General features: G+C 30.9%; 1 protein-coding gene across 2 annotated transcripts in view; it reads right to left on the reverse strand.

Annotated features, from left to right (window-relative positions):
* FoxP (forkhead box transcription factor P) overlaps positions 1 to 20,644 on the reverse strand; it is a 131,181-nt gene that overhangs the window by 68,557 nt on the left and 41,980 nt on the right. The gene's annotated exons all lie outside the window — the stretch shown is intronic.

Genomic DNA, 20,644 nt, shown 5'->3' on the forward strand with positions numbered 1-20,644 from the left:
GTATCACCGTGAGCTGTCGTACCGGAAAGAGATTGCCGTATAGCATTGAGATCAACAATTGTTCGTGGAGGATTTCATACAGTAATGTTCCAATTTTATTAAGTTCAATAAAAACATTAATTTGATAGTAATCGGTATCAAATATCTGTTATTAACGATGTTGTTATAATCAGATATTTGACAACCTATTAACCTTTGCACCTACCAGAATTTTATATAAATATATAGGTACGATATGATTGTATTTTTAATTCACTTACACAACTATTTTCTTCTATTTTTTCCTTGCATTACGGTGATTTTAATAAATTAATTTGATCACAAAGCTATACGACCATCGGTTTCGAATACAACAGCTCGCGGAGCACTGTGACACGGCCAATTGAATCGGTTCAATTTTCCGGACACGGCGCTTGGGCTACGCCAATCTAGGTACAGTGATAAGACTATTGAAATTTGCACAATATTCAAGTGTTTTACTTAATGCACTCCATCCAGTTTTAAAGGCCCACGTCATGTTTTATAAAGGTTTTAAAAAAAATTGGGGTATCTTTGGAATCCGTGGGGTGAGGTTCATAGATGCTTTAGATGAGAAGCATCTCCGGAAATATTCGATTAATCTTAACATGTAAAAATAATATTATTTATTGTTACCTAATGGACGTGTATGGTAAATTGTATTTAACTCTAATTTTAAAAGCTTCTATAGGTATATACATATTGCATGAGACTTTATGGTTGATTGTTACCTATTGTTCAAGCTTTATATTGTGAGTATTACGCAAACATGTATGTTTAGAATATGGCAGAGTTACCACTCCAAAATACCACACATGCAGTAGCGTCCCTAGACAAAATGCCGCCATGTCGTTTATGCTCACAATGGATGCCGAAGGGCGACGGATGTAAACTAGACGTCGCGAACCCGACAAAAAATGCAGTCTTGTTAAACCTTTTATGTTAATTAATACGTCATTTTGTTTCCAACTATTGAGTTGAATTTTTTAATGGAAAGATATTTTCGTTATTACTATTTCTATAGAATCCAAATGATTCTCCTCGATTTGCCGCCCTTCGAGTGACTGCCGCCCCCAAGCGACGCTCAATCTGCCTTACCCCACGGGACGTCACTGGTTAATAGTACCAACATTATTTTTTTATGAAATCTAATATTTAAGAACATGTAGGTCTAAGGTTATCCAAGTATTCTGAAAAGTTAAATAAATTCTATCATTACATACATACATCAGGCTTTTTTTAATTTCCCTTCCATTGTTTTCCGTGTAAGCGGTTTTCTCATACATAATTTTTTTTCGTACCTACATCATCGGGGTCGAAGGATTTTTTTCTGTTCTCTAAAAAAAGGCCGCCCAAATTTAAAATTCGTGTCGTATGCTATTTTACAACGTTTTTATTAGGTCGTATTCTTATTTGTCCGGTGGTTGTTTGTCCGGTACAAATCTTGAAATCGATTTTTTACTAACTTTCCGACAAGCTAGACGTTTGAAACTCTTAGAATACATCAGAACACGATACCAATGCATTTTTTAAATACTTTTAGCCATTTTTAAGTAGAATTAAACTCATTTTCAGTTAATTCTGTTTTGTGTGAAAAGTTATTTCGGAAGAAATCCGTAATCCAATCCACTGTTATTGGTTGCTAAGGTCCTAATAACTAAATTATTAATATATACGTGCGTTACTATGGAAATCAATATGAGTGTCAAAATGACATTTCAGTATTATTTCTATCAAATACAATTTCTTTGATCGTTTAAGCTAGTCAAGTCAAGTTTATATGATTCAACAGAAAATTTAAAAACGTTGTATATAAAAGGTTCTTTTTATCTTGTAATTATTTATTATTATCTCATTTTTCCTTATTATTGATAATATTCAGCGACCACTGTATATGACAAGAGACACATAGGAAGTTTAGTTTAGTATCCTGACATAAATTCTCAACAATCAATACTTTTAATCACGCATATAATATATATCTTTTAAATTGTATTTAAATACGTATACGTACATATTAATAATTGTAAAAAACAAAACGTAGGGCTGTGATCTATGGAGAAAAAATCTGTTCATAATAAAAAAAAATCATTGCAAGTAAGATAAAATTACCGAAACCTTCACCTTCATCTGGCAGGGGAAATAAAAAATACTCAGATAAAATGTAATATTAAATATTTTTTTAGTTCTCACCTGTCTTATTGCGTATAGCATTGTTTGAAGCGGCAAGGCAGAGATCATCAACTGTAGGCACTTCTTTTATATTTGAAATTTTAATTTGATTATTTTGATTTATTTTCAAAGCGTCATTGTCATTTTATTGTCTCTTTCACTCAAGTTAAGATACCTATCTATCCGTTCACGCCTAATACGAAATAAAAATAATCATAATTAATAATACTAGGTACATCTATATTATTTTAATTAAATTAATGATAAAATAAAAAATTTCGTGACTATAGGTACTATAAGAAATGTTGCTTATTTACTTAAGTATATCAATAATTTAAGTTGGGATTTTATCGATCCGAAAATCTTATTATTTTTTCAATATTATTAAGTATTTGCCTATAAATTTTAAATAATACTTTAATACTAAATATAGGTATGTATATACCTATTATTAATCACACTATTTTACCAGGTGGATTTATTTATTATAAAGGTTAATTAAGTCTTTCGGATTTAAAAACGTTTGTTGAGATCGTGCAATCTCAAACTTTATTGGTAGTACCTTGGTACCTACTTAATTATAAAAATAAATAATTATGTGCAAGACCAATATGATTTAAAGATAATATATTGTTATACATAATAAGAGATCTTCCATAATAATATACTTGTATATTTAGCTCCAAATAACTTGATTTAATAAACTCAACCGTTGAGGCTACGTTACTCGTATAGAACGCGAACACAACTAGAATGTCAAAAAGCTCGCAAAAAGAAGCGACAGAATGTACGCGGGAAAAGCGTCAAACTTCGCGCTCAAAAGCGATTGTTTTTATTGCCATTAGGCGCCAATACGAAATACCTAATGCGAAAAAATTACTTTAGTACTTTGCATTTCGTCAAATGGAACAGTCGATCATGTTCAAAAAAGGAACGTTATGTCATTCATTACACTCATTACTCATTACGCATTATGATTTAAGGGGCGTTCAAAAAGACAAATAAAAATAAGTTCAAAAGATTACTAATTTTAAATAAATTAATAATATTGGCCAACTGAAAATTAGTAATCGACGACATAAAAATAACAATAGCTGGTAGACACAATAGTTATTACTTACCATTTTTGTGGTTAAGTTATAATGAGACCAAAAACGAAACCAAAACCTAACACAACCTACTTATTTTGGGATTACAGTAGGTTATGTTAGGTTTTGGTTTGAAAAGACCTCGGCCACAAAAATGAAATGACGTACTTACTGTATCTTTTACCCAATAGGTAATAATAAATGATTTTATTTGTGGAATTGACTATTTTAGTCAATCTAAAATGCTTGCAAGTTCCACAATGTTAAATGAATTGTAGCTACCTGACTATAGCTCAGATAATATTTTCTTCATTATCACTGAGAATGGCGAACTAAAAATAATTTAAATGTGTCGCAGGCGAAATTTGCAAGCCAACAATATTTATTTGGCTTTGAATCAGCTGAAAAATTATTAAGTACACCATACAATTCATAAATATCAATAGTTAACTTATTTTCGTTGTAAGTTTTTATACGAGTCAGTAGGTACTTAAAGTAATCAGTGTTTATTTAGGTGAAGATTGATTTTGGGTAAGTACCTATTACACTATTTTTCAGTATCTATGGGAATGCCTCCCGTGCTAAACGCATTGGTACACAGGCTAGCAGCGGGGCAGCCAGCCGTCTGGTTCACCACTGTTTTTTTTTATTTAATATAAACTTGTGTCGTATTTTATTAATATTACGTGATTCTGCTATGGCAAAATCTTTATGGAAGCAGTTTAAAAATAATGCAAGCTTATTTTGGAAGCGTCGATGTCAAAATAGTTGTGGTTAGTTATTACTTTTTAGCGTTCATATTTTAGTTTCGGTCTGACTACATAATTATAAACATTTTTCGAAATGATGTCACTTGTAAATAATACATCATGATTTAATATTATTTCACGGTGACCAAAACGCGAAGATCATAAATATATTGAATAAAGTTAAATATTGGGTCAACATTTTTTGTAATAGGTATATATGGATTTTGTCTATTATTTAGTGTACATAATATTATTTTCTATTGTATTTAAAAATATATATGTAGGTACCTACCTAGATAACGGCATCTATATCGTTATGAAAATGCCAATAGCTGGTAGCGATAATGTTTGCTCAATTTAAATGATTAGATAGGTACCTATAATAATAAAATATACAGCTAAAAACCAACAATAAGTAGGTATTATGGCGGTGGGATGATTTAGCCATGTACGTAGAACTTAATTTTATTTTTTTATAAGCCTAATTAAAATTTAGAACATATTTATTCTATATTCAAACTCATTCCTTAATTTTGAAATGGATGCATCGAACTACACGGCACCTACACAGTTTTCACCATTAATAAATACATCGAAAAGTGAAAGCACTCACACTATGAAACCAACAGCGGTGGGTACTGATAAGTGACGGGGAAATTCCCGCGAAAACTTTTGAAACTTTGCCGCTGTAAAATTGGAAGAAGTACTAACACGTAGGTATAATAAAAAAATAAATTAACATCCTTTTTTAAAATTACGATCGAAGAAATAATTATTGAAGGAGTAGCTTATAAGCGTTGAAAAATATTGTATAAGCGATAAAGATATAATATGAATACTTGACGGGAGCAGCTGTAAGCAGGGGACTGAACGAAACATCGAAAGGCTTTTACTACGAACTTTTGATTATCGCGGTATTGTATCAATAATTTATTGAAAATCACTATACTTATTTCATTCCACATAATTTGTTCAAGTGATATTTATTTTGTAGATATGTAAAACCCTACTTGATATTTTTCGAATTCGGTGAAAAAAAACCTTCTTTTATTTTAAGCACAGTTGATAAACTTACGTAGGTACGTTTATTAATAAATAGTAGAATTTAATTTCAATTAAAACATTAACAAGTGTTGGTAAAAAATAAATTTGATTAAAAATCAATATTTATAACACATACCGATTTCAACATTGTATTTATTAATGTATTATTTTTATATTCAAATTTTGCAAAAAGATAAAAGAAGAGAAATAAGAAGAAGTATATTTATGTATATTTTATTTTATAAAATTCTCGAAAACGTTTGATAAAATTGTTTATTATTTTTTAGACAAAGGATTGGTTATTTTTTTTTATCTTTTTAACATTTTAAATGTAGAAATATTTTTATTAGGTAATAGTATTGTTTATTTTATTTTTATTGACGTAAAAATGTTTATGGTTTAATTTTAATCACTTCCCAAAATAATAAATACATAAACAATGCATAAATTCACCAACAAAACAACCAATAAACAACAATAAATATTAAGTAACTGATAAGCGATGTTATTTATATTGTATTAAAAGATAATAATAAACAATTTCAAGGGGGGGTAAATTTAAATACATAAATAAAATATCACCAAACAGCTAAGTGTATAATTAAAAAAAAAGAAAATAACCAACGAAGGAACGTTTTTGAAAATTGAATTGAGAATCGAGTAGCGGGAGGACGCGCCAGTCTCGGCAATCCGCCGTACACAACGGTTGCCCCGGCTTACACAACAATGCACCGGCGAAATAAGCAAAGCAATATTTAACCAACATGGCCATTCGGCGCTGCCTGTGTTGCCGTGGTGGTAGTTTAGTTTACATGATACACAGCTAAAATACAAATAATATAAACATTATGACTGGAGAACGCGGCGGCATGCGCACAACGGTCCAGCGAGAGCCGCATCTAGGGAGGGAAAACTCTCACGAAATCTCGTACGCTTTCCCCTAAGGCCTAAATCTAAAGGCAGCATAATGGTCGGAAAAATTCATGTTGATATATTCACAGCAATGTATTAATAAAAGAAAACGCGTGTAAATATTTGAATTCTTCTTTTTTCGTTCTTCTTTCTTTTACCCGGTAATTTGAACCTACTAAGGATAATTTACGGATGACAAACTAATGGGAGAAAGTCATTCAAGGCGAGTGATTTTTTCATCGATCACTACTTTGGCGAAGAAATTTATTTGAAAATAATAATGTTCTCATGTAAGGATAAGAATGTATATTATTATATTTATATTATAGATTTGTGAAGCTGGTTTATTTCAGTCGAAAGCCTAATAATGTATAAACCAAACAAGTAAATAACAGTATGGATGAATACTATTTTGGTAAGAATACTAAATAGTAAATTTTATCTTAAAGTATGTATCAAAATAATATATAGAATAGGTATATAATATAATGTATGCCTACATAGAGGACAATACGTGTTGGTGAAGCATAATAATATAGGATTTAACTGACAGTTTTCAATTAAACCATCATAGCTACAAATGTTTCTACAATATTACTGAACACCAGTGGCGAAGACTCCATACTAGGCGATTATTTAAAGCCTAACTTCTTAAGAAAAATATTTTTAAATTTTATATTGACATATTAAATAATATAATCACATAATAATATATTCAATATGCCCAACGACATGTATCGTATAATTGTCATAATAATTTTACGATCTTTTCCACTATTTCAATAAGCACCATTTATGGCATGTCTCGAAGGTTTAAAAAAATAAGCGACATCTCGTTTCGCTTTACATATTGTATGGATTACGTTCGCGTGAATCGAAAACTTTTTTTATATGAAGTTTGTTTCTCATAATTTCAAGACGTCTGCGGCGGCCCATATAAATTGGTAAGCTATTTAAGGAGCGCTTATGCTTACATATTACGTAAGTGCGCATTTATTCAAAATAATTTATAATATAATTAAAAAAAAATATTTCTTGGGATTCGATCACATATAAATATTGATTGTTGTTAAAAATAATAAATAATTTATCTCGTGATTTTTATTTGTCAGTTAGTTTATTCATAGACTAAGACAATCTATTCAGCCAATTATGTAAGTTGAAATCTGATATTGTATCTAAGTCTGTGTTTTAAATATAGAAGTATTTTAAAATATCTAGTTTACGGGTTAAATTAAAAATTGTTATGGAACAGATTCACAACAATGGATATTTTCAATATATATTTTAGCGCATCTTGCGTTTATATTTAGGAAAATACATAATTCAAATTAATTGCTTAATTTTATACCATCAGTGAGCTTTTGAAATTTCATCGGTTTTTGTGTACCTACCTATTCATCAGTAGTTATGTCGGATTATCTTCTTATTTCTCGTAAATGCATATAACAAGTGTGCTTTCTCCACAGCCTACCTGTTTCCAAAAGGCACCCTTCGCCACTGCTGAACACGAACTTAAATTTGATCAATAGAGTACACTGGCGCGAATCCAGCGGTTACAGGGTCCAGTCCCGTCGGGTGTCGTATTTCATTTTAAAATGTATTTCTAGTGGGTGTATTCAAGAAATGTTTTCAAATTTTAGTATAAAATATAGTGTTTCATATTTTTAGATCATTCAGAAAATGTATTAAACCATTAGCATACGTGAGGCCGATTATGAATTAATTTACTTTCACCCTAATTAGCCTGATTTAGTTTTTTACATAGGAGCCTTATGGAAGGCGAATTAATTACTAACCATATGAGAAGTTTTTTTTTATTATTTTTTATAGCTTTTCCACAAATTTTATACAGTCTTCAAACCAGTATCATTTAAGACGTTATCACATTAGTGACATACTGTCAGTATGACTTTTACTCATTATCGATCCTATTTTTATAAACATTATGTCAAATAAAATTTGACAATTTACTCATATTGAGTGTTTTATTTTAGATTCCTTTTGAGAAATGCACATTGTTGTAATTTAATATGAACCATAAATTTTTAAATGAGAATGTAGTAAGACGAAATCGACCTTAACTCAGTATGTGCGTCCAACGCAACTATTGCGTTGCCATTAGATGGCCATAAAATATTTTTTTTTCGACCATGTCCAATCCTAATAGGATCATATGGGCCTCCACAGAGTAGAGGTTTGTATTAACAGATTTTGTTTTTTACGAGAAATGGATGTCAGCAACTTGCTCAACATATTAGGTCCATACCCTGAGTCACACACAAATTGAAAAACAATATGTGTACTTGCCAGACCCAGGATTCGAACCTGAGACCCACGGTGTGATAGTCCAACGCTTAAGCCGCGCGGCCACCGTGGGTTTTAAAATATAATAAAATATTATTGGCATGTTATTTAAATATGGTAATTAATTAGTAATTAACAGGTCCACAATGAATGAGTTAGGTTGTAGGTATAACATCTGGGTAAGTAACGAAATTATTGACTTCAAATGGGTACTAATTAATTGTGTTGTTATTTTTTCAACTTCAAACTAAAATAATGCAGGAAAACTCAATAATATTATGTGAGGTTGTGTTGGATAGAAAGCGAAATGTTACTTGGAAATATTGCCAACCCTCAAGTATATATATATACTCATGATGCAGTGACGTCCCTAAACAAAATGCCGCCCCTAGGCAGCGTCAGAATACCGCCCCATTTTGTTATACTGTATTTTTTATCATCCGTTCATGACTCCAATATCTGAGAAAGGTCTTGTATGGATACATTACTAACAAAATATACCACTAAACCTAATTTAAATGCCATCTCTACTTTAATAGACAATATTGAGAGCCCACGGATTCAGATACATTTAAAAATACTACACCTGACAACTTGCATGTGTCATTGCTGCTCACCAAGGACGTGTCGTCCAAGGACAACGGAAGTAAACCATACATCACGACCCTGACAAAAAAATATCGTCCTGTTAAACCTATTTTATTAATTAATACATTTTATTTCCAACCAATAAGCTGAATTTTAGCTAAGCTATGGTACCTACCTATTTCTATATATACCAAATGATTCTCCTCAATTTGCCGTCTTTCGAGTAACTGCCGCCCCCAAGCGACGTTCATTCTGCCTACCCCCACGGGACGTCATTGAGCACAGATCGAGACGCTCTTTTATGATAGCCAAGTAACATGCGACCCTTCGCCATATTGGATAAATAATCATTTTTATTGGGAAACACACAAAAAATTATCGGTGTGTGTACTTATGTACACAAAAACAAAACATGTGATAAACTAGATTCTTTGACTAGCTCTTAATTATCTTGTAAAATTACACACTCAGGAAAAAGGACCGCTTATTGGAACGCCGTTGGTTTATTTCTATACACTTATATTACTAAATTATTTAATGGTTTTTCGTTGTTTTTATTTTTAAAGTACCAACTGTCACTCTGACGTGTAATAGTTTGTTTACATAAGGAATTGCAAATGGCAAAAATAATAAATTCGCTGCGTAGGCAACGGAAAAATTCTAAACTATAATATTATACTGTATAATCGTCACGATCGCAGTACCATACCGTGGCGTAAAGGTGGTGAGTCGGCAGATAACCGAACAATCGGTGGTTCGAATCCAATCGAGTGTGAAAAAATAAATAAAAATACACTCTTTTATCTGGCTTACAGAGCTTTAGCAAGATAATACAATGTTTAATGCAACCACGATCAAACGATGTATTTGGCGATAGTACATATTATTGGATTATATTGTATTGTAGTTGAAAGCCATGCAGTCGATGTGATCTGAATTTCAGTTGGCACTCACGGGCAATATCTATAATATTATTATATTGGAATATGAAAACCATTAAGGAAAGTTTTTAAATTAATTTTTTTAATATTATTCCTCGACCAAAGAATTGCAAATATGATATCGAAATCTCCCCGTAGTTATTTGAAAATGGAAAACGATTTTGACAGCCGCTCTGAGAAAAATCGAAAACAAAAGACATTCTGTGAAAAAAATGGTCGCCCTAAAAATTCGCGCATGCGCATTTCCACACTATAAAATATCGTAGGAGTATAAACCCCCCCTCGCCAGCGGATCCGGCTCATTTAAAATTTGCACGTCGAAGTCACCGGAACTCTGACAACTGTTTTGATTTTCTTTTGAAATAATTTGCTAGAAAAGTAGAATTTCCCTCACAATACGTACATTATAGTAACTTTATTATATATTTGGGTATTTTTTTACTAATTTTTTTTCCTCGATAATTACAGCATTTCGTTCACGTACCTTGAATAATATTTTCTTTTGTTACGTAATAATATTCATATTATCTTATCTTATAATAAAATTACTACTTCTCTTATAGGCGGAGCATATAGGCACCACAATAAACATAGTTTTTCCACAACCAATAATTTTCTTATTAACAAAATTAAGAAGAAAACGATTAAATCTGAAAAACTATTAAAGTCATGTTTCAGATTTGTCAAATAATAAAGTATGATATAAGATAGAATTGACGTTTTAATAGCCCCATATCAATAAAAACTAGAGTAAAGGAGGGCCGCTTATTGGAATGCCGGTGGTTTATTCTAGACACTTTAATTATTTCTTGTTGTTTTTATTTTATTTTGGCCAACAATAATAAATTCGTTTCTTAGGCAACGGAACAATTCTTCGTACATATAATAATAAATTCGCTGCTTAGGGAACGGAACAATTCTAAATTATAATATTATACTGTATAATCATCACGATTGCATTATCATACTGTGGCGTAAAGGCAATGCGTTCGGCTGATAACCGAACAATCGTGGTTCGAATCCAATCGAATGCGATTTTTTTCGCGTGAAAAAATAAATTATGTGTTACATGTCACACGCCAAAAATACACTCCGATATGATTTTCTAAACGCGCATAAAGAAGTATAACTTCAAAAATAATTGTAAAATAAAATTCTGCTCAACTTTTTTGTGTGGGTTTATCTCACTTAACTATTCGACCTGCCTCACCAGGCCCCCCAGGCTAGAGACCTGTTAGCCCCTTGTTGAGGGGGTCATGATGTGGATCCAGTGACATCCCTAGACAAAATTCCGCCCCATTTTTATACAGTATTTTTTATCATCCTTTCATGACTCCAATATCTAAGAAATGTGTAAAATAATAATAAAAAACATAAAAAATTAAATTTAAAATATTTTCTCCTAAAAGTGGGGATTTTTTTGATGTTGGTTATTCTTACATGTCATTTTTGAAGTACATTAATTTACTCTGTCTTGAGGAATTAAGGGCGATCCTTGTCGCTTTTGGTCTTAAACTTGGAAACATTTGTAATGATATTAGTTTTTAGCTTGAGATCGCTAAGGTTTAAGATATAATAGCGGCGCGACACTTCGATATAGACTCAAATCGTTGACATCTTTAGTTTTGAGGGCCAACGCAACTTCCATGCGCCATGGTTAATTAGTCAGACTGTAATTATTCGCAAATCTGCACGTGTCGTTTCTGGTCACCAAAGACATCGAAGGGCAACGGAAGTAAACTAGACATTGCAAACCCGACAAAAAACCACAGTCACATTAAACCTTTTGTTTTAATAAATATATTTTGTTTCCAACCAGTGAGCTGTTTTTTTAATGGGTAGATATTTTCGTTTTAACTAAATTTGGTAGCTGTTTCTATATAATATACCAAATGATTCTCCTTGATTTGCCGCCCTTCGAGCAACCGCCGCCCCCAAGCGACGCTCAATCTGCCTGCCCCCACGGGACGTCACTGATGATGATTATCCTATATAATTTCATACAATGCGTTTAAAGGATTGCTCCTTTGTTCACTGTTTCGAGAAAACGAGAATCTTCCAAGCATAAGTAAACAGCTAATACACAATATAAGCTACTTGAGTTTTTAAAGATCTTATATAAATGATCGCTTAAAAGCTTATTTTGTCAGGTATTTCAGTTTTGTAACTAAACGATCCAAGAGTATGACAGCTATTTTCGGGTTTAATCAAAAATATTTTAAAGCTTGACCCTAATTACGAATCTGGGTATTATCAATGAAATACGAACAAAAATTATTAGTCTTTAGTAGTAAGTTAAGTAATTACAATTTTACAAAAAAAAAAATAAAGATATTTTAATAAAGTATTTATAATCCAATGAATACTCAAAACTTCAGAGTTGAGCTTTCTTGAATATTTAAACCAACTTCCGAAACATGCATATTTGGGAAAAAGTGGATCTTGCACCGACATCCATCGCAATCAGGATGGTGTACTTTATCAATAATTAAGCTAATGGTGTGATTTTACATATGCGATGATCGCACTGAACGCCTTGAACAAATGCATGTACCTACATACATGCTACAGCGATAAGCTATCATCGCATAAGCGAAAACATCACAACCAATTAACGGAATTTGAAATAATACCTTGGTGATTAAGGTGATTTCAAGTATTTTTTTATAACATATTAGAAAATTTATATTTTTATCGGTTAATATATTTTTTTATATTTTATTTATAGCATAATACGGCTTCCCATTTTTTTTCGAGTCGCAACCCTTATTTGAGAAACATAAATTTTCTTCCGAAATCCCGGCACATTTCCCAAAAAAGAGAATACGTTATTATCAAAATACTACTCATGTAGGGTTGAAATCATCATATTTTTCTCAATTTTTCTATCTTTACATGTGGATTATCAATAATCACATTTTTATTCACTTTATAAGTATCTGCTTGTTTAAACGGTTTTAAAAAAGAAGTGATTACTACTTATCAGTTCGCTTTTCATGCTTGGAAGATACATTTTTCTCCGAGACATCGGAAAAAACAACTAATCTGGCTCTGCATTTAGAGGGAGACGGTGGAAACCGTCGCGCGCACAATTCTCGAGAAGAAAACGCGTACTCCGTACATTTTGCGATTGCGCGGGAAGATGTTCGAAGAGGAAGAAAATTTCGAACGAGAGGAGCATTCCAATTTCGAATTTTTTCACATAGCCTGGCGTGCGCTCTGAGACGTTATTTTATTTTTATTTGTTCTAGGCAACAACAATGTTGCAATCTGATAAAAAAACAAATATAATTACACAAATAAAGGAAAATAATCTACATTGCGTACATAGTAACAAAGATGGACAGACATTCAGAATTATTTTCATTGTTATCACAACAATTCGTGTTTTATTGGTAACAGAGCGGCTAAGTGAAGTAGAAATAATAACATAACCAGTAGGGCAGTATTCATTTTATTTAGTTACCTTTATCATATCCACTTATATTATGCAAACATTATTCACGAAATTCTACAAAAAATCTTTTACAATATTCCTTCAGCATTTTTTTGTAGTACCTCTGGATTTATAAAATATTTAATGGCCTATCATCACTATAATTATAATAAGTAAATGGTAATTGAATAATTAAAGCCTTAAGAATACATCAATAAAAGAACATTACAGTATTTATAAACGTTTTTCAATATACATTACATTACTAGTAAATATAGGTAAGTACTGCATATATATAGGAATAAATTAGTGGAATGTTTCTATGCATAATTTCTAACCAAATTCCAAGAATCAACAATTCTGAACAAACGTTGCCAACTACTATTTTATTTTCTCATACAGGATGGATGAATCGTCATATTACTATGCCAATCAATGCCAATGACATACTTACTAAAAGTTACCACGTTTTGAATCGATCTATACTCCCGAGATGAGGTGCTTACTGCAAAGATATGGATATTACTGCATCTACAACAAGTCTCTGAACCATTATTGAAAAAGCTCGCTTAAAAGCTTGGCTAGACGGTTACTCTTGAGTGACACTAATTTTCAAAGACAATTTAAATGTTTATCGAAACTAAACATATCATTTGAATGAAAACAATACAATATACGTAATAAGTATGATATTTTTTTTTATATCGCACATCAAATAATTTTATGCTTTCAATGTTATGTACCTACTCTCATAATACTCTAGAATAATAGCTTTAAAGCGACAATATTTTAAAATAATTTAACGATAAAAAGAATTTACCTTAGATACAGATAGTTATTACATTTTTTAATGAATTGTAATTCTAAAGACATATTTAAAAATATTTTTGACATATTGTATAAATTATGTTTTATTTGTCAATACAAATAAAATAATAGTTAAGAATGTTTTAAGTATAAAACAATCCACTTAATAGAGATTTGACCGCCATGTACGACCTTTAATTTAAATAATGATTGACAATATAGTAATGGCGTTAATGTGGAATATCCGCCTGGATTCTATCGTCGTGGATGACACTCACCTCACAATGCGGCGATGCTGCAAGAGACATCTACGCGCTACAGGTCAAATGTGTCGAGAGACGCGAACCGTTACGATGAAATGATTCAGAAGGTACAATTGTGTACTTGTCCTGTGCTCGAATAATTGAGTGTGATATGATAATTGTGATTGATGGTTTTTTCAACACTTGGAATAGGTAATATACCTAAAATTATAAAAAAATATTATATTATATCATTATACTAGTAAGTAGCCAACTAATAACAGCCGAACCTATTTCACTGACAGGAGAAATGTGATTTATTATTTCATAACATATCGAATAATCGATTATAATATGACATCGTAAACGTAAATACAATGCAGAAGTAGATATATACATGCATATCTACGTGGAAACGAATGTAGTGAATTTGTATGGAGCAGGATAATAATACAGCCTGAAAAGCTCGTCCAATCGTAGCTTTTGAGCGACAGCTGCGCGCTTTTCAGTGATATCAACGAAATGTCATTCGAGCTTTCACAAAACCCAGATGTTCAAACAAACAAGATTTGATTTTGTCACGTTTGCGTTTAATACATCGATTAATATGCAACTTAAATGCGGTGAAATGAATTAGAGAACTTATTTTTTTTCTAAGTCTTGTACCTACATACAATTAGACATAACAAACCAAATAAACAAAAATTAAATGATAGAATATCATTATTTTTCCACAGTTAATAAACTATATTGTAACAAAATAGTTATGCATTTACGAGGGAATAAAACCTTTATCATCAAAAAGTAGTTAATGTATTTTCAGCATTTAACGAGAAACCATAGAGAAATGAGGATCTCTGATGACCAAGGCTGTATGTGCAGTGAAATGCAACATCTGTGTTCATGTAACGTATTCATATTAAAATGCAACTTCAGCCTTATTCAACAATAAACTGATCTACTTTTATTCAATGAATAATTCACAAGAGTTGAAATTTTAATATTATTTATTGAACATACATAATTTGGAAACACATTAAAACATACATATTAGAAAAATCTTTAAAAACAGATCTGGACGCTGGTCATGAATCAAAATAAGTACCTAGGTACCTACCAATTGTACCTTGATCCAAAAAAAATATTGTTGGAAGCCTATTAAAGATATTTGAAATGTTTCAGTTGCATGAATATTAGTTAAATTCTTATTAGATAAGGCGTATATAGCTAAATTGGTAAAGCATATGGGCTGAAGTCAAGGCCGTGACACTGAATTGTGAAATACTATGGCAGTGCTAGTTATTGATTACATATATTCGAATGCAATGTCGTAACCTGTGTTCAATAAATGACGATTTTATTCTATTCAAATTATTACCATTTATTTCAGTATGCAACTATCATCATTTTCTACAAACAGTTTACCACATTGCATTAAATTTTAAGTATGAGCAATAAATAGCACTACCATCGAAGTTTACAGCTTCGTATCACGGCCTGAATATAGTGGGCCTTCACCGGAGACTGATGGGTGCAGGTTCGAGTCCCGTCCGATACCATATTTTATTCAAGATTTTTTCAATTTGTGTTTCTGAGATATTTCTAAATTATATTATATTGTAGGTGAAAGACTGATGGGTGCAGGTTCGAGTCCCGTCCGATACCATATTTTATTCAAGATTTTTTTCAATTTATGTTTCTGAGATATTTCTAAATTATATTATATTGTAGGTACAAGCAGAAGAAAAATGTGTTAATACGCTTTAGTCATTGACGATATAAATAATAAGATAATTTAACTTAAGACATGCCCAAGTATACTTGCATTTATGTGTATTTACACAATATTGTTAGAATGTGGAAATAACAATTAGCAAAATTAAATAAAATAAATTTATTACCTAATTTTTAAGAGCTGCGATCAAAGAATATTTTTTTCTGCAATACAATTAATAATTCCAAGTTATGTATGTTCAATATATGGAATGTTATATTCTCAAATCTTGTGAATTATTCGTTGAATAACATAAATGGTTTAATTAAAAAATAGTTTATAATTATGCACCTTATAGTGATGCTATGCGTATGTAACCATTTTTCGGAAATATTTAAAAATATTTCTACGAAGGTATAAACATAAAGTAAAATATTCAATTCAGACACATTAATATAAACAAGTAATATGGCAGAAAACTGTTTCGAACCATAAACAATGTTTATTATTTTACTACGTTTTTCTTAGCTCGTATTCTTATTTATCCGGTGGTTTTTTGTCCGTTACAAATCTTGCAATCGATTTTTAAGTAACTTCCCGACTAGCTAGACATTTGAAACTTTTAGAATATATCAGAACACGATGCCAATGCATTCTTTTAATACTTTTAGCGATCTTTACGTAGAATTGAATTCATTTTCAGTAAATTCTGTTTTATACGAAAAGTTATTTTGACACCATTATTGGTTGGGGTCCTAGCAACTAAATTATTAATATATACGTGCGTTACTGTGGAAATCAACATGACATGTCAAGTACAAATGTTTTTGATCGTTTAAGCTAGTCAAGTCAAGTTTATATGGTTCAACAGAATTTAAAAACGTTTATATAAAAAGTTCTTTTTATCTTGTAATTATTTATAATGAGCATGATATTATATAATTATCGAATGTGTATTGGTATAGTAACAGAAACGAGTAACGACCTAACTATTCGAAGAAAAATAGAAGTAAGACAGAATGTCGTAGTCAAAGTATTTGAGAATGATTCTATATAAACTAACATCATTTCGCGATCCAAGTTGAAGGGGAGAAACGTATCTGTACAAAAAAAGTCAAATATGATTTAAATATATTATTATACAATATCAATTGAACGGTTAACTTTTATAACTAACATAATAAACCGCTAATAAAACATACTGTTTCAATAGTAGGCGTTTAGAAATATTTATTTAAATATTATTCATATTTATATAAAAAAATGATCAAGATAAAAATTTAATATTAATGGAAGAATGAATAACTAACATTAAATAAACTAATTAACTTTCCGTAATATTTAAATAGGGTATTTTATTTAATGAAAATTTTAGTGAATGTTTTTTATGTAACTAGTATTTAACAGCGAAAGGATTACAAGTAAACTTTTTAAATGTATACTATGTCTCACAGACAACATAATTTGTATTTTATGTACCTATATTTAAAAGCGAAAGAAGAGGAGACAGTGGAAACAATCTAATAATAATAATAATAAAGACAACAAGTTTTCAAAATAACTAGCTTTATATGCGACGAAAAAACCAGAAACTTAAATATTTCTAAGTTAAGAAATATATTTGCTAATTAAACCGATAGATAAGATTACAATCTTAGAATAAGTTTTTTCAAGATTTTAAATGTAAAACAAAAATTGTTAAGTAGGCGGCTCTTGTTGTGCAGTGCGCAAAGCGCTTGCCTTCCGCTCGAGAGTTCTGGGTTCGATTCCCGGTCAGGACACAATATTCATGTGTGTTTTCTCAAAGCCTGGGTGTTTGTGATTGTTCAAAATTACTAACAACCACCTTGTACGAAAAAGCAAGGGCATGGTTATTAATAATTCAAAAAAAAAGTGTATTATTCTGTACGACTATGTTGAGGAAGTTATATTGAATTCTATATTAAAATTTGTTAAAAATAATACAGCCTTATATTATCATATTTAGACGATAATTATATAATAGGTATATAAATTGAACATGACGAGGAATTGTCTGTAATAATTAGTCGATAGCATCACCGACAAAAAAGTTAGTTTTTTGGATGAATATTGTAGGTATGAGCATGGGTCCCCAGGCTAGAATCTTTGGCGCCCCCCTACCTATCGCTAAGGTTAAAGGCAATGTGACACTACACAAGCATTTCCCAAAAGGTGTTCGGGGTAAAATTATTTATCGATTTTTGTATTTTTCAAAACATTTACTTGAATTATGGAGTTGTCACACAACAATAAAAAATTGTTACGCATGACCACATATTTTTAGGCGACTTTTTTACTACTAGAACGAATTTTCAATGTGCGTTTATCTCACTTATCTTGTCGACCCATCACGTCGGGCCCCTCCTAAGCCCGGGCCCCCACGCCAGAGCCCTGTCAGCCCTCCCCCCTTATGAGGGCCAAGGGTATGAGAACCAGACATTCGCAACACCGGACCACCACAAATTTCAATACAATTTATGGTCACCAAATTAGCACACAGGCATAGACTATAGATACCACACAGGTGATTTTGAAAATACGGTAAATATGAAAAGATATCACTGAAAGTTTATAAATATAAATAATGAAACCATGTGAGCTTAATATTATGATGTTAGCAACAATCTTACTTGCAAGGACGTAATAATATAGTAATAATTTCGATTATGTTTTATTTTTTGTTGATATTTTCATATTTTCATTTCAACACTATTAAAACCACTAAACTATTACATCACTAGACGAAGTCATTATAAAAAGATTGAACGTAAAATGTATTACATTGTAGCGGAAACGTACCAATGAGAAACGGCGCTGAAAAGGGGGTGGAGTTTCCCTTATACAGAATTTAAACAGGTCCTTTTCAGCGACGATTCTTGAGAAAATTAAGTGACGTTTATTTACTAGATTGAAATATATTAATGTCTATACAAGTGGTGTATCCATGTTATGGATATATTTTTTTATAAACTAACTCTATTACAATATGTAATAATTTCAAACTGTATTTGACAAAATTGAACTATTTGTCAGCAAACCACGCTAGATTTTTTTCAAACATTCGATAAATGTTTGAAACTAGCATTTAAAATTAAAAAAAAAAGAACAAATATTTAAGAATATTAGATTACTATAGAACTGGCAAACAAACGCCAAACTGATAACGTTGTAATTTCGATAAGTTAATAACAATTTTCACTCTATTGTATCTTGTATCAATGGATGGCTGGAAATTATATTAACATGTTTTACGAGAAATAGTTGTTAGCGATTGATGATTTTTGCCAGGATCGCATGGTCTTCGTATCTGTTTCCAGGACTTCAGAAATGAGCACTCCGGCACCAGTCCATCATGATAATTTAAGTAAGTAATTTAACGGTAAAAATACTACATACTTATTCAGAAAATATATCTACCATAAAGTAAGGAAGCAAGCGATTTCTTTGCTGTTTTTAATAATTATAACAATTATTTTTTCATTGATTAGAATATTCCGTGAGCGTCTCGACTTTATCCGATTGTAACAACCCCATCCGTATGATTAATATGAGCTAAGCATGTCGATTGAGTATCTATAATTCAAATATTTTTTTTTTTATTTATATTTAATGAATTTTACAAATAACAAATTAAAGACGTTCAAAACATGATAATATGAAAAAAAAATATCATAACGAATGAACATAAAAATAATAAAATATGTCAATGGAAATACGCTGAATAAGTTAAATAGACCCTATTGAAAGAAATTATAAAACAACGTACCTACACCAAAACTCATGTATATGTAATATGTGATATATTATATTACTTCAGTCATTTAATTACATACCTAATGAATTCCTTGAAACTGAGAAAGTAAAATTGATATTGAATTTCTTAATCTCACCCTGAAAATGTTCGTGTCCTACTCTAAATTAGGGTTATAACTATCTAGATACTTAGATACGTCAAGTATACTTTGAATACAATATTGATATTGGGATGTTAGTATTTTTAAAACAAACAACAAGCTGTTGGAATGATAATAATAAGTATGAGCTGTCACCAATATAAATAAATAGATTATAAAAGTCACTAATTGACTGATATAAATGTGACATTTGGCAATATCTATTTGCTAGGACGTTAGAAGCCTGCAATGCCAATGTGCTGGATATATTCCTCAGGCAGTACAGTAGATAATCATTTGTAGTAGGTTTTAGCATATCACTGAACACTATACATACCTACTGATAAAGGAAACATTCATCCATCACCATTTGACCAGGTAAGAATTTTCACCGACCGACGGCGGAATTAAGAAGTGTATGTATATATTTAAAATGTAAAGTAAGAAAGAAATATAGTCTTAGTAAGTAATAAATAATAATAGAAAATGAAAGAATACATATAAAAAATATACGTTAAAGTTATAAAGAAAAAAAAGATATTGTAAGAATATCGTGTAATAAAATAAACATGTGCGTCTGGGAGCTTTTGTGTGTACAAGCAGGCTGCCATTCTTTCATAATCGAATCGATATACCTATCGAAGATACACTATTCGATGACGTTGATAAACAACTAAGTACCTACCTAATTGAGGAATTAAGAGTAACAATA

This window comes from Rhyacophila brunnea, unplaced genomic scaffold, assembly GCF_057557595.1.
Source record: "Rhyacophila brunnea isolate RB1 unplaced genomic scaffold, BYU_Rbru_1.0 scaffold_4, whole genome shotgun sequence".
Classification (NCBI taxonomy): Eukaryota; Metazoa; Arthropoda; class Insecta; order Trichoptera; family Rhyacophilidae; genus Rhyacophila; species Rhyacophila brunnea.